Source organism: Pristiophorus japonicus, chromosome 8 (genome assembly GCF_044704955.1).
Source record: "Pristiophorus japonicus isolate sPriJap1 chromosome 8, sPriJap1.hap1, whole genome shotgun sequence".
In the NCBI taxonomy this organism is placed as follows: domain Eukaryota; kingdom Metazoa; phylum Chordata; class Chondrichthyes; family Pristiophoridae; genus Pristiophorus; species Pristiophorus japonicus.
The window spans coordinates 23011063-23038724 of NC_091984.1; the positions used below are offsets into that span (position 1 = coordinate 23011063).

Here is a 27662-nt window from a genome sequence, read left to right on the forward strand (position 1 = left end):
TGCTGTACTCCCTCAGTACTGCACTGGAGTGTCGGCCTAGATTTTTGTGCTCAAGTCTCTGGAGTGGGCCTTGAACCCACAACCTTCAGACACCGAGGCAAGGGTGCTACCAACTGAGCCACTGGCTGACATGTGGAAATGGAATTGTATTGAAAGAGTGAGGACTTGAATCTACGATATGTACTCTAGAATTCTTCCTCCTCTGTCTGACCCCTACATATTCCAGTCTACTTCTCTTCATTCAAACTTCTTCAGTTTGGATCATCAGATAATTCCATTCTTTTATGCATTAAATTCTCACTTGGTTGAGTTAAATTACATTGCTTAATTCAAAAAAGAGTATAAATCAGAGATGGGCCTGCAATATCATTGCCCGGATTCTCCAACCTAAGTTCCTCACTGGGAATGTGGAGTCATTGAATTTTTCCCCAGTTCCCAAACCTAGGCTCACTGAGACGAATTGCAGCATCTCTACCACTACATGGGCTAAGATGGCCAAGCATAGACTGGGGGTTGAACCCGTGATCTTCTACTTTTGTATGACTCAGCTCATCGCTTCTCGGCCTTTTGGCTAAGATCAAGTGTAGTATCTGTTCTTATCAGTTTAATATCCCCTATGGGGACATGATATTGAATTGATTTTTGGACAGGGAGCTGGATCAGGGGCATGCCCCGTCCACTCCATGCACCGACCTGGTATTGCAATATTTCCAGGAACGGTGCAACTTCGCCTCTCGGCCTTTTGGCCTAAGATCAAACACATTGGCGCAAAGTGATCTTTGGCGTTAAAGTTGATCTGGAACGAAATTGGATTTTTAAAAAAATGACTCCGCTCCTCACTGGATGCACTTGTGGAGTCATTGGCAGAGCCCGTCCATGTTAAACAGACCAGGCCTGCACTGGATCTGAAGGAGCTGTTCAGTACACAGTCAGAGGTTCTGAAACCAAGTAAGGGCTTGTTGAAAAGACTGTCTTTACTGTGACATTGTAAACAATCCTGTTTGTAGGGAACAAGGTGGGGGAACAATCGAATAGGCTGCAACACACCCTTGCAACAGAATCTTTTCCACTGTTTGTATGGAAAGGTGTCACAAGATTTATGACTCACCTTTGTCAAGCAATCGGAGTTATGGTGCAGTGTTTTACCTTTTCATATCTGGGTTTGACTGCAAGTTTAATTTGATAGAATGAAAGTTTCTCTTCTAAGCTAGTTATAAAGGTCATTTGTGAAATGTATTTGGCTAGTTTCAACTCTGTCCAGCAAAAAATGTACTCCTCATCGGCACCGAATGGGCTGTCTCACTCGGTCCACAATAGCGGGTGTTGTGGGAAATAGAACTTAGCACATTAGAACAAAAGAAAGACTTGCATTTCTGTAACGCCTTTCATGACCTCAGGACGTCCCAAAGCACTTAACAGTTAATGAAGTACTTTTGATGTTGTAATGTGGGAAACGCGGCAGCTAATGTACGCACAGCAAGCTCCCATAAACAGCAATGTAATAATGACCAGATGATCTGTTTTTCTGATGTTGATTGAAGAGTAAATATTGGCCAGGACACCAGGGAGAACTCCCATGCTCTTCTTTGAAATAGTGCCATGGGATCTTTGACATCCACCTGAGAGGGCAGAAGGGGACTCGGTGTATCGTTTCATCTGAAAGGCGGCACCTTCAACAGTGCAGCATAGAAACATAGAAAATAGGTGCAGAAGTAGGCCATTCGACTCTTTGAGCCTGCACTACCATTCAATATGATCATGGCTGAACATACAACTTCAGTACCCCATTCCTGCTTTCTCTCCATACCCCTTGATCCCTTTAACCGTATGGGCCACATCTAACTCCTTTTTGAATATATCTAACGAACTGGCCTCCACAACTTTCTGCAGTAGAGAATTCCACAGGTTCACAACTCTCTGAGTGAAGAAGTTTCTCCTCATCTCGGTCCTAAATGGCTTACCCCTTATCCTTAGACTGTGACCCCTGGTCCGCTGGATTGTCAGCCTAGATTCTTTTGTGCTAAGCCTCTGCAGTGGCTCTTGAACCCACAACCACAGCTGACACATTAGTAAATGGTCGGGGGTGGGGGGCGGGGGCGGGGGCGGGGGGGTGGCGGAGGTGGGTTTCTAATACCATCTAAAACTATTCTGTACGTGCCCTAACAAAAATCGATGAAATTAGCGTGTGCCTGGAAGGGGAAAGTGCCCCACTTCCTCATGCTAACAACTTTTGCCCATATGTGCATAGAAAAATTCACCACCAAAAATTTGGCTGATGGCGATATATTTAAGTGTGACAATATTTTATTAAGCTGCCTTTTTTATGGTACATTTTTTTCACAGCATTGATTTATTTTAACCACTTGAATTCTAGTGGGACGGCAGTGACGTTTGTCGACACCCAACACTGAAGAGCATTGAAACATGTCACAAGGTCTTTTTTATAAATCGGACAAGAACACATCTTCAATCACTGCTCCATTAAAAAATAAACTAGGTCACGCAAGTCTCGCCTCTTATATTGCCGTCTCTACCAATAATGCAAATTAAATTGCTCACAACCGATGTACCTTCTCTCTTTCCATGCACGGTCCCTTTAATTGGCTGCGGACTCATTCCAATTTTTCGCATGTGCGGTTATTTCCATTGAAAAGCTGGTGAGCAGCCCGCGCAGAAACTCCAGACTTCTGCGTTGCTGTACGGTTTTGCGGGAACATTGCTCAGAATTAATTTCCTCCCCCCCCCCCCCCCCCCGGCCACCCCAATAAAAAGATAGTATTAAAACAAAATCCATATTAAAAGCTAAAATTAATAAAGAAAATTCAAAAGATAGAAACAAATTAAAGAAAAATGTAATGCTGCAAATACACAGCAGGCCTTTTTAGACATATTAATGTTTTGGATGTCAATGAAGGTTCAACAGCAAAAATGTTTACCATCTCTTTACAGGTCTGCCATTGGGTTTTTACAGCATTTTCCACTTTCATTTGTAGAAAGTTAAATGTTGTTTGGAGGAGATATTGATGGGGAAGTGGGGCCGGGCTTGTTTTGTCAATAACTCGCTGCCCTCTCTCTCTCTTCCTGCCGTTTGTACTAACAAAGATGTTCTATTATCGCGCGTGTATCCAATATCTTCAGAACGCCATCCTTTTTTTTTGTTCCCTGTTATATTGAAACCAAATATTTGACTTTATTTAGAAGGAAGGCCATCACATGAATTGAGTCCATTAACTTTTAACGGCATGGAAGCATTTCCAAACTCAATCTACATGCATTTTGGAAAGCAAAATATTGCAGATGCTGGAAATCTGAAATGAAAAGAATAAATACTGCGAACTACTCCGCAGTTCAGGCAGCATCGAGGAAGGCAGGGTCAACATTCCAGATCACAACACCAAGCCAGCATCTCCGGACAGTCACTGACGTCAGTCATCTCTGGAGATCTTCCCACCATGGTCTCCAACTTCAATGTCCTCCAATCCCTCACAGCCCGTTTTTAACTCTTCCCTCCAAGTCCACTAACAGGGCTGTCTGTGCACTATTACATGGCATTTACAGCTCCAACAGACCAGTCGGGCCAACTCTGCTCCCCACGAGCCTCCTCCCACTTTGCTTCATCCCACCCTATCAACATATCCTTCTATCCCTTTCTCCCTCATGTATTTATCTAACTTCTCCTCAAAGGCATCTATGATATTTGCCTCCACCACTCCATGTGGTAACAAGTTCCACATTCTAACCACTCTCTGATTAAATTCTCCTGAATTTCTTAATGGATTTATTATTTTTTGTGCCCCTAGTGTTGGACTCCCCCACATCTACTCGATCAAACCCTTTCATAAACAGACTTGAGAGGCCCATTGTCCTACTCCTGCTTCTATTTCTTATGTAATCTTAAAGACATCTAGCAGGTCACCTCTTGGCCTTCCCTGTTCTAGAGAAAAGAGCCCCAGTTCTGGTATCATCCTTGTAAAACGTTTGCACCTTCTCTAGTGCCTCAATATCCTTTTTATATTATGGAGTCCAGAACTATGCACAGTATACACCAAGTGTGGTATAACCAAAGTTCTATACAAGTTTAACGTAATGTCTTTGCTTTTAAATTCTATTCCTCTAGAAATTAACCCCAGTGCTTTGTTTGCATTTTTATGGGTTGTTAGCGCGGTTCGCTACTTTTAGTGATTTTTGAATCTGTACCCCCAGATCCCTTTGAGCTTCTTCCCCATATAGATTCATTGGCCGGGATTTTACTAAGCTTGGCGGGTCCGTGGCGAGCAATGTCGCTGGTGGGTCCCGACCCCATTGCTGGCTCCATCCTGATCTGTAAAATGAATTTACGTTGATTCAGCTTGTTAAGTCCGCCCACTGCATTTCCAGGCCAATTAGAGGAATCGTCTGGTGACGCGTCATCAGCCTGTTTCCTTAAAGGGACCATGTCCAAATTTACTTTTGACAGTTGTGCTGTCAGTGTTCTACAGCATTGAGCTGCTGCAAACACTGACAATGACTGCACAAAGGCAGAGGGCTGCACCCAGGCTCTCCCATGACTCCCTCCATATGCTTATGGAGGGAATCACAGCAAGCAAGCAGGTCCTCTTCCCTCCCTATGGGCAGAAGAGACCTCCCCAGGAGATCAATACAGCCGGGTTGCACACTGCAGAGGGCACAAGCAGGGATGTGTTCAGAAGGGCCTGGGTGCAGTGCTGCAAACATTTCCATAGAAACATAGAAAATAGGTGCAGGAGTAGGCCATTCGGCCCTTCGAGCCTGCACCGCCATTCAATGAGTTCATGGCTGAACATGCAACTTCAGTACCCCATTCCTGCTTTCTCGCCATACCCCTTGATCCCCCTAGTAGTAAGGACCACATCTAACTCCTTTTTGAATATATTTAGTGAATTGGCCTCAACAACTTTGTGGTAGAGAATTCCATAGGTTCACCACTCTCTGGGTGAAGAAGTTTCTCCTCATCTCGGTCCTAAATGGCTTACCCCTTATCCTTAGACTGTGACCCCTGGTTCTGGACTTCCCCAACATTGGGAACATTCTTCCTGCATCTAACCTGTCTAAACCCGTCAGAATTTTAAACATTTCTATGAGATCCCCTCTCATTCTTCTGAACTCCAGTGAACACAAGCCCATTTGATCCAGTCTTTCTTGATATGTCAGTCCCGCCATCCCGGGAATCAGTCTGGTGAACCTTCGCTGCACTCCCTCAATAGCAAGAATGCCCTTCCCCAAGTTAGGAGACCAAAACTGAACACAATACTCCAGGTGTAGCCTCAGCAAGGCCCTGTACAACTGTAGCAACACCTCCCTGCCCCTGTACTCAAATCCCCTCGCTATAGAAACATAGGAAATAGGTGCAGGAGTACGACAGAGAGCGATCGAGGTCCAGAGAGCGATCGCGATCAAGGTCCAGAGAGCGATCGCGATCGAGGTCTAGAGAGACCTCAGTAGGTCACAAAACGTTAGTACAAAGCCACATTCGCCCTTGTCCTGCTCTGCCTCTCATCACATCCCCATCACGCTGCCTTCCCTTCCCTACTCCTGTACATCCTTACTGGTGTTGGTGTGGTGTGGTGCCAACCTGGCACATCTAGTGGCAGCCAGGGTGTACAGCCTCAGGTGAAGTAAATCTGGCCATGGTGAGGCCATGCCTGGCCTCCCGAGCAGCAATATGGTCGGATGCTGATGCCCTCTGTCCTGTGCTGCATCAGTTAATTGAGGAGAAGATTGGTGGTGTTGGTGCTGATCATGGTGGTATTCTGAGGGCCGTGGTGGGATTCTGAGGACCAACGTGAGTGAGTATAAAGGGCACCCATGTTGATGGAATAGAGAGCAGGTGAAGTTGAGCTGATGGAAGTCATCTGTCAATGCTGAGAGAGGTTGTTTCAATGAGGTGACACTGGATAAGGAATTTGTTCCAAATACTTGCAACCTTCATAAAGGTCAATCTGGGTTCCAAATGGAGTAAGGAACAGCTTGCAAAGTGAACAGCTGTGAGGTGGGAGCTTTTATAGCACATTTCAAGCTGTCAAGTAATCAGCTGATTCAATGGCCATTCAACTCCCGCCTCAGCTTAACAGATGTGATCCCCGAGCAGCGAGGACCACGTGAGCAAGCACATAAAGTCAAAAGATAAGCTAAAATGTTGTAATGATGTCTAAACAAGGTCATAATGGGTTCATTGGGTCCCCCGCCGCTGCGTGTTGGGTTTGCTCAGCGCCAACAGAACTGACATTGGGAAAGTTGCGTGGTGGCAGGTTGACAGTGGGGTCCCGACCTGCCACCGATTCCACCCGCTGACCCCCTGGAAATTCCGGCCTTATATTCCAAGAAGTAGATGGCCTCCTTATTCCTCCAGAGGAATGCGCCACCTCGCTTATCTACGTTGAAATTAATTTAGGAACATAGAAACATAGAAAATAGGTGCAGGAGCAGGCCATTCGGCCCTTCGAGCCTGCACCACCATTCAATATGATCATGGCTGATCATGCAACTTCAGTACCCCATTCCTGCTTTCTCTCCATTCCCCTTGATCTCTTTAACTGTAAATTTACACGCCCATTCTGCAAGTTTGATAACATCCTCTTGTATTTTGTCGCAGCCTTCCTCATGATTAACTCTATCCCCCCCCCCGCCTTCCCATTTGGTATTGTCCACCAATTTTGATATTGTACTTCCGATTCCCGAGTCCAAATCAGTTGTATAAATGGTGAACAGCAATGGTCCCAGCACCGGTCCCTGTGGAGCACCACTTCCGACCTTCCATCAGTTTGAGTAGTTACCTTTAACCCCTAGGGGGAAAAATCTGGGAGCGCCCTGTTTGGGTGCTAACTTTTAAAAAGTTGAAAAAGGTAGCGCCAGGCTAATTTGGGGTTTGCTAATCGTGCGCTCCGCTTCCACTTCCTTCCTGGATTACAACGGGACATGGGTGGGGCGGTAGGTGTGCAGCGCTGCCCCACGGGCTGTGCAGTGCTGCCGGATTGGAAGGCTACTTCGCTCCCTCATCGCTGTAGGCTCTGCAAGGTCTTCAACATCAGCAAGGTCATACCTGGTCCCCGGCGGCGGCCCCGATCCGGCCCAATCAGCTCCATGCACTGCAGCAAAGTGCCAGGCTGATGGATTGGAAAAAAATTGACACGACACCATTGTAGAAAGTTTTTCACTTGCCTCGTCTTTACGTTCCGCCCTCAAACGCCAGGCCACCCGACCAACACCTCGTGCACTGCCGGTGTTTTCTCCCAGCGATGCCGTAGGGGGCAGAACCAAAGTTCGGGTCCGGGGCGCAACGTCCTATTGCGTCTGCAAATCTCCCGCCGAATTTAGCGGGAGTCGTTCATCTCACTGCGCCAAGTCCGTAAGTGGTTAGCGCCCCCGGAGGCACTAAGGCGGCCAATTTCTGGATCATAAGTCTCTGTTTTGTGTTTTGTAACCAGCATGCTATCCATTCTGCTACTTGACAATGTCCCCTGACTCCAGATGCTCTGACTTTAGTCATGAGTCTACTCGTGACCTATTGTTTCAGCATGCTCCTGCCTCACAATTTCTTTCCTTTTATTTCAACTCCAATTTTTTCTCCCCTTGTTCAGTCCCTACCCGCCTACATCTGCGACTCTTCTGATGCCCTCCACCACTTCAACAAATTCCACTTTCCAGGCCTTAAACGTCACTTTTTTTTACCAAGAACATCCAGTCCCTCTATACCGCCCTCCCCACTAGGACTGCCGGTGGGCCCTTCGCTTATTCCTTGAGCAGTGGCCCCATCAGTTTTCATCCAGCATCACCCTCCTCTGCCTGGCTAAATCTGTTCTCTCATTGAACAAGCTTTCCTTTAACTCTACTCGCTTCTTTCCAATAAAAGGTGGTGTTATGGGAACCTGCATGGGTCCTAGCCATGGCAAAATACTGCGGATACTGGAAATATGAAACAGAGTGCTGGAAACACTCAGCCGGTCAGGCAGCATCTGTGGAGAGAAGAAGGTAGAGTTAATGGGCCCAGGTTTCCGATATCCGCTAGAACGGCACATCCTCGGAGAGGCCCGCCTATTTTGTGGAACGAAAAACATGCCAAAAACTTACCTCGCAATTCTCCGAGTGCAGCAGGCCTGTTCAGCAGTCAGCGCGATGCAGCACAACAGCGGGGGGGGGGGGGGGGGGCGGAGCTACAGCCCTGGGTCAAAGAGTGCCGGCAGCTGCGCACGTGTGCAGTAGCTCCTGGCCCCCAGATTCTGTGTGCGTGTGCTGCTGGCTGTGTGGGAGGGGCCCGAAGCACGCAGCCCCTAGCCCTGGCTGGGCTCCCGGTGCTCCTGAACGGGTAGTTGAGGTAGGAACTTTTTATTTATTGATTTATTGAATGATTTTTTTTATTTTTTATTGATTTATTTATCATTGATGTTTCTTTATTTTTAAAAGTGAAGTGTTTAATGCTTTGGAAAATCCCCTAACTTCTCTTCTCTTTCCCCCCCCGCCCCCCCCCCACCATCTCTGGCTTACCTGCGCCTAATTCTAAAGTGTACACAAGGTTTTTCTGAGCGGACAAAAGTGGACATTTACTCCGTTCTAAGTTGGCTTGGAATAACTTTTCGGTGCCTGAACTTGCAAAACAGGCGTAAGTGGCTGGTAACGCCCCCTTTTGGAAAAAAAAACTGAACTAAAAGGAAACTAAACTAACTCACTAGAACTGGAGCAAACTAAATGCTGAGAATTGCGATTTCTAAGATACTCCATTCTATACTAGTTGCTCCAAAAAAATAGGAGCATCTCCACCCTAAACTTGGGCCCAATGTTTCAAGTTGATGAACTTTCTTCAGAGCTGATGATAGAGAAGCCGAGCATAGTAAAGGAAGAGTCCGAGATAGACTGTCTCGTGTTTCTCTCTCCACACATGCTGACTGTTTCCAGCATTTTCTGTTTCTATTTGGTTCCTAATTATGACTGCCTATTTGTAAATACGGTAAGCATTCTTTACCCCAGTCGCTGAACTCTTCCAGTACATAGATGATCGTGGTACATAGTACATAGGTGGCGCTCCCTGGTTTTCCCTTGAGCTGGAGAATTTCATTGACCTTTTCTTCGAAAGTTCACCCCTCACCTTCATGTGGTCCATCTCCGACTCTTTTCCTTCCTCGACTTTTCTATCTCCATCTCCGGGGGCAGACTGAGGAGTGGTTCCGGCAAGAGGTCGTCGACCTGAAACGTTAACCTTACCTTCCTCTCTCAACAGATGATGCCTGACGGACCGAGTCCAGCATTCCCTATTTTTAAGTTGTGTTTTGGGAAGGGTGGTTTAAAGGGTGCACACTTTTTACATGTCCCTTTCTTTCAGCCCCCTTTCCAGTATACACACACGAAGGCCTGACTGAAACACCAGTTGTCGTGTGCCTTGTTGTCATGTGCCGTCTAATTTTAATTGCTGGCACCCTCTCGGTTTAGGATGAATTCAGTTGGGAAGCCATAGGGGCCGGAATTCAGGGTCTCAAAGAGGCCCGTTTGCAGCGGCCATTCCTAAAAATCGAATGGCTGCCGCTTTGGGGTCAGCAGGCCAACCCGACCTAAATTCAGGTCGGGGGATTTTTCAGCCTGGACCCCATCCCGCCCAAGTAGATGCACCGCCAAATTAAAGCAAAAAAAATAAATACTTGCCAGCGATTTTCAGCTGCATCCGTCAATCCCCCGTCGCACGGTGCCTCCGGCAGGTTTTTCTGCCGGTGCACCATCTCCGCACTGAGTGCGGCCCGGCAGCGTGGCGGACCTTGAAGGGGAGAGCCCATTGCCACGGCCTCAATGGAGAAATATTTGCCGGCCGACTTGCCGATCGACCGGCAAAATACTGCCCCCGAGCTCGGCCGGGCCACCAACGGGCAGCCTGGCACCCCCACTTTGCCCGGCCAAAAACCTCCCTCGTGGTCTAGTGGCCAAAGTTTCAAAAATGATCGAATCTCTCCCCTTTACCGGAGGGGAGAGAGCGCGGTGACGCACGCGCGCTGTGATGTCACCACGACTCGACCGCTGATTGACAGTGGTGGGGGCCCCAAGTGACCCATTTTAAGCCAGTCAGCCTGGCTTTGACTCTAAGGCCAGCTTTCTGGTGCACCTGAATGTCGACCCCAGGATCTTCACGTTGCTCTTGGACTTGCTTAGTATTGTGCCGTGTTTCGCCTGTGTAAAAAAAAAAATATGACCCGTGTAATTACAAGACATGGACTTCGAATCAGTGGATTTATTCCATTTTATTTTTATTCTTCCCAGTCATGGTTCAGGAACTTTTATCAAATACCAATGATAAACAAAATCTAACCAAATTAACCGACACAAAATAATAGAACTTGGAAATAAAATAGATGCAATGCAAGCATAGAAAATAAATGACAGTGGCAAAGATTTGCTTGACGCTGCAATTAGAATAGAGCCTTGGGCGTGGTTCTGCGGAGGTGAACTTGAAAGACACAAATGGTCTGTTTTGCTTGACAGAGAAATCCTGATGGCTTAATCTGGGCTCGTTCGTCCAATGTGGGTTGCCCGAGTGGAGCAGAGTGGGTGGGATAGAGCTGGGGCTGTATTGGAGCTGCTGGGAGAAGCCAGTCAGCATCACCACAAAGCGAGCTCCAGAGGTGGGACCTTCATTGCGAACAGTACTATTATAGCACCGATTGAAAGTATAGATTCTTCTCTTTCTCTAAATGAATACAGACGAAGGTCAGATATTCTGTTCACTCCAGCCTCCGACTACCAGTATCAATGAGGGATTGTTCATCTGTTGGGGCACGTGTCTCAAAACAAAACCATTCAGTCCCCGTCCCTCACTCTCCTATCCTCCCCTGTCCCTCACCCCCCCCCTCCCCCCGCTCTCCTGTCTTCCCACCCCCTCCCCCAGCTCTCCATCCTCCCCACCCTCCTGTCCTGTCCCCCACGTCCCCGCCTCTACTGCCATTGTAAAAAGTTCCACGTATTTATCACCTTACAACATATACTGTGTGTTAAGTATGGAAGAACTCCACAAGACTGAGTACTGTGAGCTGAAACTGATGTGACCTTAGTCTTTTTAATACAACTCCAGAGTGCCTAAGCAGCATGTCAGACAACCTTTTATACTCCCTTGCACGAGGTGTGCAGGTGACCCTTGAGCTTCCAACAGTTGCGTCCTCTGGTGGCAAGTCTTACACAGTTACAATGTTTACATACAGCTGGTGAGATTAGATGATTTTAATGCTGTTGTCACAGTGACCTGGACAAAAGTCTCCATCTATTTGGACAGCCACATGGAAGGAATAACAAGTGGGGTGGAACCTCTGCAAATTTGAGATGATTTATGTGCACAAAATGTGTATCTTACGTTCACTACTTCGTCAAACTCTTCTTGGCCTGGAGTTTCCATTCGGTTGCGCTGTGTTTCTTTTTTAGCACAATTTGCCCAAAATAGGCCAAACCGGCACAAAAATTGCGGAATTATCAGCGCAGATTATGTCCACATCTCTAATTTCTGAGATCTTCTACGCTAGTTTAAAAAACATTGCGCTGGAACCTCACCATGCACCCAGAACACATTGCTCACCACCGTGAGTTTCTGCTTCTTGCACCCGTTTGCAGGCCTTCGGGCAGTCTCCTAAAATTAAGCTGGTATTTGTAGGCCCAAGGACACCAATAGGCACGTTTTAAAAGTTTTTGAATATAATTTTTTTAAACTTTACTAAGAACCTGACAACTGTACACCAATATAACTAGCAAATGTTCTGTATAGTTTTTTTTTTGTCATTTTCAATTATTTAAAATCGGGTTATTCACAGGTGGTGGACTAGACAATCTGATTAAAATGCTTATTTTTGGGGTGATAAACCCATTTTCATCTGTTTTTAAAAAATAAACTGCACCAGGTTACCACTCTTGACTATGTCAAGAAACATTTTTTAAAGCAACATTTTTTTTTATTACTTTCTAAAATTCTGCCCGATTGTGCTGGTTCATGGCAGCCTTTACGTTCGACGATATGCAAAATGAGTTTAAGCAGAAAACATGAGGAGAAAAAAACACTTCTGAAAACGAGTGCAATTTTGGGCGCATTTTGAGCCCGGATCCTCCATTGCACCCTAAGTGGAAACTCTTCCCATATATATATACATTGAGAAAGTGTGTTCTAACAAAGTCATAAACATGAAATTTCATTTGTAATATCTGATAGTATTTTGAGAATCTGGAAGGGGGCAATAGGCCCTTTAAATTTAACTAATTATTTTGTCATATTGTGAGGTTGGTGGAGTGCTTCTGCCCAGTGTTCCTCATAAGCTTTAAAAACTTTTTTCCAAAGTTGGCTTGCGAGGTGGGGTGGGTAAAACTGATTCCATCCTGACTGTAAATGGGACCCTATCACCTGTGACACAAGCACCAGAAATACATCCTATTGAAAATACAGCTGTAAGTTTTTATAACTTGTGGGGGGATGGGGATTGAGAGGGGAACCAGACCTCTACCCAAACAATAATTACTGCATCTTGAAAGTACTTTTAGTACAATACAGACCGCACAGTGTAATAAATGATCAGACATTCTGTGGTAAATGTTTATACAGTGCTGCTCACCGGAATTGGGTTCTAATTATATCCTTTTACTTTTACTGATCCTGTAAAATAACTGCAAATAGGGCCTGCTTAAGTTTGTGTGTATAATTTAACATACATGTTTCCTTTTGAAATACAAGGCAGAAGTAAATAGATCCTGTATTTTAATTCTGATCTGATCTGATCATTTTTTGATTTTAGTTGGAGCTGTCCAGTTTGTTCCGGCTGTGGGAACAGTAACTGAGGGGTGCGAGAGGTTTAGTGTCAGATTGAGGAGTGTGTTCAGTGGAGTCACAAGGTCAGCCAGAATTGAATTCACATGCATTCAACTGTATGGGTGGTTGTGTTCAAGATACTTTTAATTGCCACTAGCAAGGCGATAAAGAGATGAAAATGATCTCTCTCACACACACACACACACACACATACATACATACACACACACACACACACACACACACACACACACACACACACACAAAACCAACAGGTGGGATGTGCGTAGGGACGAGTTTTCTTTTCCCACTACTTTTTGTGGCACTACAAAATGATTCTCAAACTGTCTGAAAGCTCTCTGGCTAGTCAGCTCTGTGATTTGTTTGTGCAGGGATGAAAAGACCTTGCTACCACTTGATCCCCACCCAAAGACAAATGTGCCCAAATGACAGCAGCGAGCACATCGTGCAGCCAGACGGGAAGATGATGCGGCACAAACCATTTGGGAAAAGAGCTCAATATAAATCCTCAGATTTTGCCAAGACTATACTTGTAAAAGCTTGCCCGCTGATATTTTGAATGCAATTTTAAAATGCGAGATGTAATGACTATAGCAGCAAAGACGTTTTGGTACAAGTTACCAGTCACGAATAGTGTGAAGAAACACCTTCCCTACTTGGGTTGATTTTAGATTTTTCAAAAGAAAATTGTGTGTATGGTATCATGTTTAAGCATTGGTGTGATGTATACAGTTATCAGAAAGAATTGAGTCTGCCTGGTGTTCCAGAGCCTGGTAGTGGATAATGTGGGCTACATGATTCGCTGGTGTGATCCATCCCATAATATGCACGTGATAATTATTGAACTTCAACAATAATAGATAAGTTGCTTAAAAAGAGAAAATGGAGCACTCGTGAGAGGTGAACTGCATATCAAAACTAACTGTAAGCTGATCTTGAGGACACTAAAATAGACAGAGCAGCAGAGTCATTGGATGCAGAGGATTTAAATTGGCTATACTGACATACTTTTCAGTTGATACATAGACATGGCCCTTTCAACAGGGGACGTCCATGTAATCCATTCAGTAGGCTACCTATCCTTCTCTCACTGGTGTTTCCGTATGCTTGCTGCTGCTCGAGTCTTCATGGCAACCAGTGCTCTGTGCGAGCGTTCAACGTGATCCACCAACACAAGGTCCCGAAATCCCTCCATAATGCAATCTTTTTCCAGTGCATTGAACCTTTTCACTTTGATTGTCATCTGCAGCGCTACAGCTGTGATTGGGGAGTACCCATATGTCCAAATGACTGGCAACGTGTGCTGCCTGCAGAGCTGCACTGTCGTCGAATGGGCCATGCTGAGAGGAGTGCTTATTGTGAACATTCGAATAAGTCATGCTTAGGGCAGTGATCAGCAGATGGGAATTCCACATCTGACTTGGCGCCACCCAGAGCTTATGAAGTCTTGCACCCTATCGCATCCACAATTACTTCAAAGATGATTGCGATATAGATCGTGGGGGGTGGGGGTGCTGCTTATGCCAGTTTATCCAGTAAAAGGGGGAGGGGGGGGGACAAAAAGACAGTGAAGCAGCAAGTTCACTATTTTGTATGCCAGCAAGTTACATTTTACACCATCACAGCTACTGATGGGTTATTCAAACGAGCGGTGGCTCAATGGAGGAACTTGTGGCATTGCTTCCTATACAGGGTTCTTCTTCATTTAGCCATTTATGGAACTGATTGCGATTTCTCAGCAATTGCCCATCATATCCATTGGACTGGCAACTGTAGCCCCTGTGAAAACCAGCTCTCCTTTGTACCATTCTTAGATCACACACCTTTATTTACCCTTTTCAGCCAAGCGTGTTCATTGATTGGTGGCCACCACATTCATCATGTCCTTTACATGCTGCGTTGCCTAAGTTCTCCAGTGGATTGTCATAGGTTGCTTTGACTCACTAGAGATGCTCCTTCACCTCTCCATTATATGCTGCACAAGGACTCGGCATCATCCGTGAACCTTTTGTACTTTGCTGTCGTCAGTGATTACAGCTGAATTTCATAGAAATCGCTGCACAGTAGGTGTCCATTCGGCCCATCCCGGCCAGTACCAGTCCTTCTTTAGCTGGAACTGCCTACTCTTAAGCTCATTTCCCTCCCTTTTCCTATTACCTAGGGATGGAGAATAAATGCTGGCCTTGCTAGCGGTGCCCACATTCCGAACATAAAGGGGTGGGGGGGAATTAAAAGTTGTACTTATCTGGTTCCTGTTTGAAATAATATTATAGTCTCTCCCTTAATGACTACTTCTGTAAAGTATTCCATGTTCTAATTTCCCCCTTCATTCTTTTAGTGCTAATTCTGAGTTTGTTATTTTTAATGGATTTATCAACCTGTGAAAACAATCTCACGATTTACCCTCATGCCTAATTTTTAAACATTTTCCCATTCGCTGTTCACATTTTTTTTTTAAATGCTCCATTTGCCTTTTTTTTGGCCTTTTCTGCAACCTAAATCTCTCTCAAATCTGGCTTGTCCATTTCCCCTTCTTGAACAAGAGGATAACTTGCGCCTCTCTCCAATCTGCTCCCTAGGGAGCTATGTAACCAGGCCTACGATTTCCGTGTTTGATTCGCATGTGCGTTTTGGCTGCCGCTCTGGACCCGAGCCCATCACTTCTATTTCCCTAATATCTCCTTATGTAGCTCGGTGTCAAAATCTGTTTAATAATGCTCCTGCGAAACGCCTTGGAAAGTTTTACTGCGTTAAAGGTTAAATGAGTTGTTGGCACAAAATGATTTGGAAAATTAAATGTAGGTGTCTTTGCTATTTCCTCTCCAACCTCCCTCAGTTTTATAGAATGCATACTGTTATGTATCTGCACTTGTGTATATACTCTGTACAGCCACCAGAGGGCTCATTCCCCAGAGTCACAAGGGATCTCATAGTCCCTTGGGAGCACAGGTATTTAAGGAGGCTTCACAGGTTGGAGAGGCACTCTGGAGACCTGCAATAAAGGACTAAGGTCACACTTTAGTTTGAGCTCACAGTGTTCAGGTCTGACTCTTTCTGCATACACTACACATACCATCTGGTCTCATTAACTTAATTATTTTAATATAGTTTTCTTTTCAATATTTATCTCCAGTAGCGCCTCTTCCACACCTAAAATACTTTACACCTTCACCTGTCTCAATTATAGAATGGTCCCCCTCATATCTCTAAGTGGTCCTACCTGTTCTTTCTGCTTTTACTTTCATACTCTTCTAGCCTTCCTATTGAATTTACCTTTTCACTTCTATTGTATACCTTTTTATATTTCTTGTCGTTTTCTTCTATATTATCCCTTTTATCTTAATCATAGTTTCCCACATTACAACAGTGACTACACTTCAAAAGTAGTGTACTTCATTGGCTGTAAAGTGGTCGTGAAAGGTGCTATATAAAAGCAAGTCTTTATAGGTTTTGTTTTTGTTAAAAGTACAAATTCTTCCTCTCCCCTCTCTATCTATGGGACCTCTATTGACATATCACCTTTACTCCTCGTAGGAATATCTTTAACCTATACCTTACCTATCGTGTTTAAATAACTCTTGCTGAATCATCATCATCATAGGCAGTCCCTCGAACGAGGATGGCTTGCTTCCACATGAATTCATAGATATTTCAATGAAGGACCCCATGTTCCAGTCCTGAACTCCAATTGATGGGGTGGAAGATGCCTATGGGTGGATTTTTTTAATGTGTGGTGACCGTTGCACATCAGCCACCACACGGGCTTGACAGACTTAGACCTTTATCCAGTGGTAAGGGTTAACTAGGACGACTGGAGACCTGCTCTGCTGCACGCACCAAGTGGGCTGGCCCACGCTGCCCCGAGCCCTCGGCTCTTCTGGGCCTCGTACCCTCATCTGCCGCACCTCCGCCACGATCTCTCGCCACTCCTCCACCACAAACATTTGCCGCACCTCCGCCACGATCTTGCTGAGTAGTCCATTGTTTGATCTCCCTTTTTTTTCCAACCAATTCATCTAGGTCTCCTTTCATTCCACTGAAATTGAGTATTTTCTAGCCTTAACATTTTTATCTTGCAATGAAGCGGCAATCTCGGCTTGGTGGTAGCACTCTTGCCTCTGAGTCAGAAGGTCATGAGTTCAAGCCCCACTCCAGTGAGCATATAATCTAGGCTGGACTTCTGTGTAGTACCAAGGGAGGGCTGCACTGTCAGGGGTGCTGTCCTTCAGGTGAGATGTTAATCCAAGGCCCCATCTGCCTGCTCAGGGGGGTGTAAAAGATCCCATGCCAACGTGTATCCTTCAACCAGAGCCACTAAAACAGTTTAATTGCTCATTTATATCATTGCACTGCTCAAATTGGCTGCCGCATTTGCCCACATTCCAAAAATGACGACACCTTAGAAGCAATGAATTCGCTGTGAAGCCCTTCGGGATGTCCTGAGGTCATGGAAGGCGTTACATAAATACGCGGATGTTTTGTATAAATACACAGACGTTCGTTCATTTTTTCTCTTTTGAACTATTCTGTTTTGAATATGAATCTAATTTAAATTATGGCCACTATTTGCTGTATATTTTCCTACTTGCAGTTCACTTACTTGTCATTCTTTGTCATCCAGAACTAGATCTAGTATTGCACCCTTCCTTTTGTATAATTTATAGATGATTCATTGCATTCTTAGATGCCACAAATGCCTGTTGCAATACTGAGGGCCTGAGGCAGGTTGACTTTACTTACCTGCCAGTTAGGTAGAAACGTGAGTTTGTGAACAGGACCAGTGCTGTATATGGTGATCAACCTCCGGTATAAATGGAAAAACTGGTTTGATTTTTCTATTGCCATCTGCCTGAGTTTGTGCCCTGGCTTCTTGACTTTCCTGAGTTTGGCACAAAAGATTATTGAAGCAGCCAGATCATTTTATCCCTGAAATTAACTGTCTGGCAAGTGTAAATATTAATATCTATTCGCAATCTTTAATTATAATGCATTTCTGCGCTGTGTATTGCTATGGCGAGAGCCGAGAGCCAAGCGCCAAGTAAAGATGCATTCAACTTGACACAACCAGCAAAGGAAAATTCAAATCATCCGACTCCATGTGACCATGGCCTACTTCAAGCTGTTGGTAAATCCGATGGATTTAAAGCTTAGGCTAAGTTTGTGCAGCTGTTCATTTGAAGACATCTTTTTAGTATTGTGCTAGACTTGGACTTGAGAAGAGCCTTGTTTTAATTGACCAGCCAGTTCTTACAAAGTATGTACTTTGCTAGGCATCTCCTAGAATAAGGAGCATATCCATAGGCCAAGAAGATGACCCCATTCACTCTGACAAACTGCACTGCCCGTCTCTATGCCCTTCTATAGCTGTACTGAAATGTTTCTGCTCTCACAGGGTAAAGGGTTAGGTTACCTGCTTCTGCAGGAGCTTGAATTCACAACCATAGAGAGGTGAAGACTAGTGTATAATTTAAACCCCCTTTGTATTTACAGAAATGAAGATGTTTAGTACATTGTACAATACGACTTGCACAAAGTTGACCAAAATTGAACCGTATCAAACCAGGTGACTCCAATTCCAGGCAAGAAACTTGGGAAGACCTCATTGCATAAAAGAACAGTGAAGGCTGTTTCTTCATTGTTGCCTAGTCACAGAAAGCTATCTATATCAGATAACTGTGTCTTCGTATTGATCGACACAACATTAATGAGTGCTTTATTCTGTACTTAATATGTTGGGTCCTTCAGGAATTGCAGTGTTGTAGTGGGGATAAAACATATTTGATGGTTATTTGCAAACCTAGTAAGGTGAAATTGTGAGTTCTAGTGAGACTGAAATATGATGGTGAGTCCCTATTGACTGGACTGAAATATTGATTTTGACATTAGCCAACTTTAGAGGTAATTTAAACAAAATATTAATACACACATGTTTTTACAGCTTAGGAACAAGAGTAGGCCATTCAGCCCCTTGAGCCTGCTCCGCCTTTCAATGAGATCATGACTCATCTGCAACCTAACTCCATATGCCCATCTTTGGCCCATATCCCTTAATACCTTTGGATAATAGAAAGCTATCAATCTCCGATTTTAAATTAACAATTGATCTAGCATCAATTTCCGTTTGTGGAAGAGAGTGCCAAACTTCTATCACCCTTTGTGTGTAGAAGTGTTTCCTAACTTCACTCCTGAAAGGTCTGACTCTAATCTTTAGACTATGCCCCCTCATCCCAGAATCCCCAATCAGTGGAAATAGCTTTTCCCTCTCTACCCTAACTGTTCCCCTTAATGTCCTGAAAACTTCAATCAGATCACCCCTTAGCTTTCTAAATTCTAGGGAATACGACCCTAATTTATGTAATCTCTCCTCGTAACTTAACCCTTGAAGTACAAGTATCATTCTGGTAAACCTACCCTGCACTCTCTCTAAGGCCAATATATCCTCCCTAAGGTGTGATGCCCAGAACAGCTCACAGTACTCCCGGTGTGGTCTAACCAGGGTTTTGTACAGCTGCAGCATAACTTCTACCCCCTTGTATTCTAGTTCTCCAGATACAAAGGCCAGCATCCCATTAATATTTTTGATTAGTTCCTGTACCTGTTCATGACATTTTAATGCTCTGTGTACCTGGACTCCTAAGTCTTTTTGGACTTCCACTGTTTTTAGCCTTTCACCATTTAGAAAGTACCCTGTTCTATCCTTTTTAGGTCCAAATAGCCTCACCTTTGCCTACGTTGAAATCCATTTGCCTCAGTTTTGCCCATTCACTTAATCTATTGATATCCCTTTGTAATTTTATGCTTCCATCTTCACTACCTACAATTTCACCTATCTTTGTGTCATGGGCAAATTTAGATGCATGACTTTCTATGCTATCATCATCTAAGTCATTAATAAATACTGTGAATAGTTGGGGCCTCAACACTGATCCCTGCGGGACACCACGAGTCACATCCTGCCAATTTGAGTATCTACCCATTATCCCTACTGCCTGCCTCCTGCCGCTCTGCCAATTTCTTAACCAGGTCAATAATTTTCCTTCAATTCCATTGGCTTCTATCTTAAAGTCCCTCATAAGAAACTGTTAATTATCAAATGTCTTCTGGAAGTCCATATAAATAACATCCATAGACACTTCCTCAAAAAAACTCAATCAGGTTTGTCAGGCATGACCTATCTTTCACAAATCCATGCTGGTTCTCTCTGATCAATTGAAAATTTTTGAGGTGTTCAGCCACCCTATCCTTAATTATAGACTCGAGTAATTTCCCGACAACAGATGTTAGGCTAACTGATCTATAATTCCCTGGTTTCCCTCTCGCACCATTTTTAAATAGTGGAGGCACATGTACAATTTTCCAATCTAAAAAAATGGTTCCTGAGTCTAGAGAACTCTGGAATATTATAGTTCGTCCCAATTCACCCACTGCTGACAACGCTACTGACAACGACGTTGTGCAGAAGCCTACTGCGCAGCATTTCGGGCCCAGCGACCGTTGGGGGGGAGGGGGGCTGAGCGCTGGAGAGAGGAGGGAAAGATTTAAAGAACAGAAAGCGGCTGCTGTATTAAACGGCGATGAAGGGTAATGCTGACAATGCTGCTGTCAACGACCTGGCTGCGTCCTGCGCATGCACCCCCGCGGGGGCCGGGAATGATTCCGGACAAGAGAGGTTGCCAGACAAAAGAGTGCCAGCTTTGAGAGGTTCAACCTGTTGCTGTTTCACGTTTCTCCCTTTCAAACGCTGAGTTGAACTCGATCATGTTATGATCGCTATCGGATAAATGTTCACGCGCAGTTAGGCTGTTACCTAAATCTGGCTCATTACTCATTACTAAATCTAATATGAGATGCCCCCTTATTGTCTCTAGGACATATTGTTGTAGAAAACTATCTCGGACACGCTCAAGAAATTCGCTACCTTTCTAACAGGTGCTAGTCTGCTTATCCCAATCTATATGAAAGTTAAAATTCCCTATTAAAACCACTCTGCCTTTGCTACACGCTTGTCTAATCTCTTAGCCTTTGCTACACGTTTGACTAATCTTTGTGTTTATATGATTAGGGACTGTCCCGTATTATATTGAGCTGTTTCCATCCACCGCCCCCCTCCCACCCTTTCCTTATTCATAGATCTATTTCTGAAAAATGAGCACGAGTCCACTTCCCTCCCTGATAGCCCATCAGACCATAGGGAAATTAAAAGATGGGGAAAGCACAAACTTAGAGTGAAACTGCATGTTTACTTTTTAATGCTTTACAGTGTCTCTGCATAGTTATTTCAATCATAGAATCATATGGCACAGGAGGAGGCCATTCGGTCCATCGTGCCTTTGCCGACTCTTTGGTAAAGCTATCTAATTAGTCCCACTCCCCCTGCTGTTTCCATACAGCACTGCAGCTTTTTTTCTTTTCAAGTACAGTATTTTCCAATTCCTTTTTGAAAGTTACTATTGAATCTGCTTCCATCACCCCATCAGCCAGTGCATTCCAGATCACATCTTGCAGCATTTAAAAAAAATCTCATCTCTGGTTCTTTTGCCAATTACCGTAAATCTCTGTCCTTTGGTTACCGACTTTCCTGCCAGTGGAAACAATTTCTTCCTTTCAGTCTGAAAGAAAATCTTTCCTCCGTTACACTCCATCAAAACCCCTCATAATTTTGAACACCTCTCTTAAATTTCCCCTTCACCTTCTCTTAAGAATAATTCCAGCATCTAAAATCTCTCAACATAACTGCAGAAAATATTATATTGAGCAGTTTATCCCTGTTACCATTCCAGTACATCATCTCTGCACCCTTTCACAGACCTTGGCAGCCTTCCAAAAAGTATGGTGCCCAGAATTTGACACAATACTGTTTAACTGGGACCTAATCACTCTTTTTTTTAATAAATGTTTAGCATAACTTTACTTTTGTACTCTCTGCCTCTATTTAAATAGCCAAAGATCCCATATATTTTTTTTAACAGCCTTATCAGCTTGTCCTGCTACCTTCAAAGATTTGCGTATGTAACCCCCCACTAGGTCTCTCTCTTGCTGCCCTGTTTAAAATTGTACCATTTAGTTTATATTGCCTCTGCCCATCCATTCTTCCAAAGTGAATAACTTCACACTATTCTGCATTAAATTTAATCTGCCCCGTGTCGGCCTATTTCACCATGTCCTCCTGACGTCTGTTACTGTCCTCTTCACTGTTCGCTACATTTCTGAGTTTCGTGTCATCTGCAAACTTTGAAATTATGCCCTGTATATCCCAAGTCCAGGTCATTAATATATATCAAAAAGAGCAGTGATCCTAACATTGACCACAGGGAGCATGACTGCATACTTCCCTCCAGTGTGAAGAAAAACCATTCCGTCACTATTCTCTGCTATCTGCCCCTTGCCGATTTGTGGGGAAATGTTTCTGCTAAAATATTGTGTGTGGATTGTGTTGGTCTTCACCATTTCTTAATTTGCAATGTTTTCACATTAATTTTTAATAGGCCCCCAAATAAGAGAGTTTCAATTATATGGCACTTTATCGCATCTCTCAGGCTGTCCCAAAGCATCCCAAATATACAATCATTTGATTTTGAAGTGCAGTCAGTGTCGTTACAGAAAAAAATGTTGCAGTCAACACATAGGAAGGTCCCATAAGCAGAAATTAGATGAATGAGCAAATATTCTATTTTTTATGGTCCTGGTTGAGGAAGAAATGTTGACGGAGCCACCGGGATAACGCCTTTGTTCTTTGCATAGTGCCACGGATTATCATGTCCACTGTAGTGCCATGGGTTATCATGTCCACTGTAGTGCCATGGGATATCATGTCCACTGTAGTGCCACGGGTTATCATGTCCACTGTAGTGCCATGGGTTATCATGTCCACTGTAGTGCCACGAGTTATCATGTCCACTGTAGTGCCACGAGTTATCATGTCCACTGTAGTGCCATGGGTTATCATATCCTGAACAGGCAGATGGGGGCCTCTGTCTGCCTGTTTTATACATGTTCAGGTTTTCTGAAACCACATGAGAGAAAAGGCCCAGGTTTAGTGAAGGCTTTGGAGGGGGCATAGAACCATCGCATTTTATAGCACTGAATCAGGCCATTCAGCCCATTGTGCCTTCTGAAAGGACTATCCATTGAGCCCTAATTTTACTGCCCATTCCCTTTTACAACTTTAAGTGTTTCCTTTTCAAATATTTATCCACGAATTTTTTAAAAGCTATTATGAATTCTGCTTCCACCGGTGGCAGTTTGGGAATGACGTCTGGTGCCAAAGATGGCACTAAGCAGATAGCACGTGACTCCAAATTCACTACTGGTTGACCAGGAGACGATTTTATAATGACAAATGGGAGTCATGATTTTGCCAAGTTTAACTCCCATTTTGCTGTTGGAAGTGAGACTAGTAGATTTACTTTCATCTCTGGTTACTTTTGTGTCCTCTTCTGCGAGTTGCTATTTTTTATAATTTCACAAACCATAGTTCTTCAACTTTGCTGCCAGCTTCAGAAATAATCCATTATGTTCTTTTTTTTGTTTGCCTTGAGCAGAATACTAATAGGGGAAGGGAAGCGATGCATTATAAATCACGAGACATGAAGATTTTATTGGACCAGTCTAATTGTGGAAATGATCCTGCTCCCTACTCCAGTCCAGGGTCAGCCATGTCTCTTATCACCTAATGCTGGTTTCCTAAAATCTGCATTTCACGTGGTTAGATTATAATGCTCTGCTGAAGATACTGGATTTTGTTTTTGAGAAGACCAAATCTTTTCCTCAACTTAAATTCCCAATGCTCAAGCATTCAGTCTCACATGCCCCTGCATGCATACCATTTCCTGGTTTGACTGTTAATAAAACCAGATTTGTTTTCCCATTGGTTAGTACACACAAGCAGGTTTGGGCAGCTAGAATTCCTGGCACTTTTAGTGTAGTGACTTAATGGGACCTGGAAAGTGATGTTCTGCCAATTCATTTAAATTGTTCTCATACAAGATGCGGATCTTCCAAGTCTCATTTAGTGTTCCCATTTCCATTGATTGTTATTCCACTGGACATTTTAACTGATGGGAATTCTGACCAACATTGGTAGCTTCATATTTGGGTTACTTTTCTGAACATTTGACTTTTATTTTCCTCGAGGCAGCAACTTTGAAAGTAATGCGTCAGAAGGAGCTGATGTCATAAACTTCAATGCGTACTTTTAGATTCCTTTAGCAGTGTTTACTGTCATCTATGAATCAGGGCCCTGTAAATTATAAAGCCACAGTATGTTGTGGCTGCTTCACTAATTATATCCCATTTAAGGGAATGCCTTTAGGGAGCTACAGCTGGATGGGGAGGGGAGGGATATAACACAAGTGACTGCAATCTAATTGGAGATCTGCTGTCCAGATTTAGAATCATCGACCGGTTACAGCACAGAAGGAGGCCATTCGACCCATCGAGCCTGTGCCAGCTCTCTGCAAGAGCACCTCAGCTAGTTTCACTCCCCCGTCCTTGCCCGTAGCGCTGCAATTTTTTTTCCTTCAGGTACTTATCTAAATCGCTTTTGAAAGCCATAATTGAATCTGTCTCCACCATCCTTTCAGGCAGCGTATTCCACAGCCTAATCACTCGCTGCGTAAAAAAGTTTTTCCTCGTGTTGCCTTTAGTTCTTCAGCTAATCACCTTAAATCTGTGTCCTCTGGTTATTGACCCTTCTGTCAATGGGAACAGTTTCTCTCTATCTACTCTGTCTAGACCCCTCGTGATTTTGAACACCTCTATCAAATCTCCTCTCAATCTTCTCTGCTAAATTTAGTTCCTGCAACATCCCCGTAAGAGATCAGCTATGGCTTGGGTGATCTTCATGTGTGCAATGAGATCACTTTTTTTCCTGTGTGTGGCAGATTACATTTTTCTAAATACCTAAGTCTCTACCCCATTTCTGGTGCGTGTGCCTGTCTGTCTGTGCCTCAGTATGTCCTTCGCCATTGCAACATCCCTCCCTGTGCCAGTATGCCCCTGACCCTCTCCATCTCAGTATCCCTCTTTGTACCAATATGCCCCTCTCTGCATCTCAGTATCCCTCTTTGTACTACTTCATATGAACATAGGAAAAGAGGAGTGAGAAAAGAGCATTCGATTCATCAAACCTTCCCCTCAAATAGATGGAGTAACTCCATGCATTATCTTCTCACTGCCAAGTTCTGATATCTCCTGGGAGAAGCAATATAACAGAGGAGAACAACAAACATGTGGCCAATTCAGGAAATGTTACATACTCAGTACAGTGTAAGCTGAACTGGTAAAACTCTAATTTCGAAAGGATAAATTATACATGAGGGGAAAGTGCTGCTCTGTCCACAGCCCGAGAATAAGAACCAAGGGCATCCTTAATCTTGTACCCTGTTCAAATCTTTATTACACAACTAGGGCAGGAAAGTAGCTATGAGCATTAGAGTCCAGGGGGCTGAAATTGCCCTCCGCCTGAAACGGGGCACACCTACTGATTTCGAAGGGTTCTGTCCACCCCAATGCGTGGCGCGGACAATCCGGAAGGTCTTTGTGGGGATTTTTTTGGAGTGGGGGCGGGTCGGATTGGCCGACGCTCCAAGTCATCAGCACCACGTTGATGACGTTATCGCAGTGGTGCGTCTTAAGGTCCCGCCCCTTCAGTTAAAGGGGGGGGCCGCTGTGAGCAAACACTGGGACACCAGAGAGGGTTTCGGCTGGGCCAGCAGCTTGGCACCCAAGGGGGGGAGGGGGGGGTGCGAGGCTGCTTGTTGGAGGCCAGGCCGAACCCACGGGCATAATTGTCGGCCCAACCTGGCAGTCGGTCGACAATAAAAAAAAAATAAAATGAGTCGCTGGTCACGCCACTTGCCCAGCCACAGAAATGCTACCGATAAGAAAAATCTGTCGGTGGCACCGACCAGCGACAGCGCTGCTCCCGTGGGACAATTTTGGAAAGGGGGCCGTTCGCCGGTTGGTAAGGGTCGGCGCATGCACGATGCGGCGGGAAAACGGACGGAGCGGTCTCCTACAGCGCTTCAAAACGAAAGGAGGGCAATATCCAAAATGAAGGCCCCTCCACGGCAACTTGGCGACCAGTCCGCACTAACCCATGGCCGCTGCTTTCAGGAGGACACTGACCTTATAGAAAGGGGCAATTTGAGCCCCTATGTTTCGTAGCTTAGTCCTCAAAAGGATTGTGGGTCACTCAAACTGCATCAAATTTGTGGTCTCCCATTACGTCGATGTTCCTTTTTAATTGTGTTATCTTCCTCATCGCTTACAAATTGTGGTGAAGTTTGATCGAACACTTTTCAGCCAGTGCTGTCTCACACTAACAACACTCTCAGTTTACTGGAACCTAGTAGTAACTGGTTGCACACAAGATTTGGTTGGGTACAATATCTTATGCTGGACATTCCTGTCATTCTAACAGTAGAATGAGTATTCTTATGACTATGGTTATAAATTCTTCATGAGTTGCAAATCTTACACAATGTCTGACATTCTGCAGTCTGGGCCACCCAAGAATACCACAGGACTGGATTACACTGAGAGACGGTAGGTAAAAGGTAATGAATTAACCTGGATGTGGGAAAATAAATATATAATCAATCACACTCTCGTTCTCACTCACTCACGCACCAGAAGGCAGTTGAATGGGTTCAGTTGTGGTGCCTCTGTCTCATAGTTGAGACCTGGTATGTAGTGATTAATTTTTATTTTTCCGAAATCATTCTAGTTGGCACCCAATCCGTTGATTGCTACAGAATAATGTAATGTAGAATAAGTTGTAATGGTGCATTATTTAAAAAGTGTGTTCCAATTTTGGAATGTGCCTTTGGACTGTTGGGTCAGGATTCGGTACTGTGAGTTGACATAAATGGGCTTTGAAGTCTCTTGACTGCCACCTTTTTAAAATAAAATGGTTTCTGCCCCTCTGGTTGCAAAATGATTGGACGAGTCATGGGTGAGCAGGTCGAGACTTCCGGCAGCCAGCTTCTGAGCCACTGACCGCATTCCAAATCCTGGGATCAGGGTGATGGGCATGGGCGGCACATGCCTGTGCCATCTGCAGCGTGACTGGGGTGTCTGTGCCAGCAAGGAGGGCAAGGAATCTCAGAGTGGTAATGTTGCGGGCTCAGCTGTTCAGATGAAGATGCAAAACAATGTTCAAAAAAACTTCTGCCATTCTAAGAAAGAAAATGTGCACATTCACAGCTCTACAGCTCTTCACAACCAATGAATTACTTTTGAAGTGTTGTACAGAAGGGAAATGCAGGAGCCAACTTGTTCACATTAAGGTCTCACAAACTGCAATAAGATAAATTACCAGTTACTGTTTTAGTAGTGCTGGTGGAAGGATAAATGTTGGCCAGGACACTGGGAGAATCCTCCTGCTCCTCCTTGGTATTTTTTATACCTAACTGAGAGGGCACACAGTGTCTCAGTTTAACATCTCATCCAAAAGATGGCATGCCAACTTCCTCAGTGCTACACTGGTATACAGAATACATTCTCATACTACAAAGGTATTAACCCTGACTTCTGTATGAAGCTAACTTTCATTATTTCTCACAGGATGATCTAAGCTTTGGGTACCGTATCACGCCTAACTTATGTCTGTGGTTGCTACATTTCTACCTTTACTGTAGCCCTCTATGCTAACTGTCCCATGATGCACATTACCTATGCCAAGTTGTTAACTTATTATATCATACACGTTCCTACATGGATCATGAACGCAATTAGGAATTGGGTTTTGCCTTACTGCCTATATTTCACTATCTTGGGGATGCCTCTGCACATTTTATTGTGGCTAGCTTGGGATTATAACCATTGACACTACTACATCCTGGAAATTGCTATTGGTAATATTGCG

At 44.3% G+C, this 27662-nt stretch overlaps 1 protein-coding gene and 1 pseudogene across 2 annotated transcripts in view; both read left to right on the plus strand.

The window, feature by feature from the left end:
* Positions 1–27662, plus strand: part of LOC139268432 (volume-regulated anion channel subunit LRRC8D-like) — a 96671-nt gene that overhangs the window by 49982 nt on the left and 19027 nt on the right. The gene's annotated exons all lie outside the window — the stretch shown is intronic.
* On the plus strand, positions 552–730 carry LOC139269865 (U2 spliceosomal RNA; annotated as a pseudogene).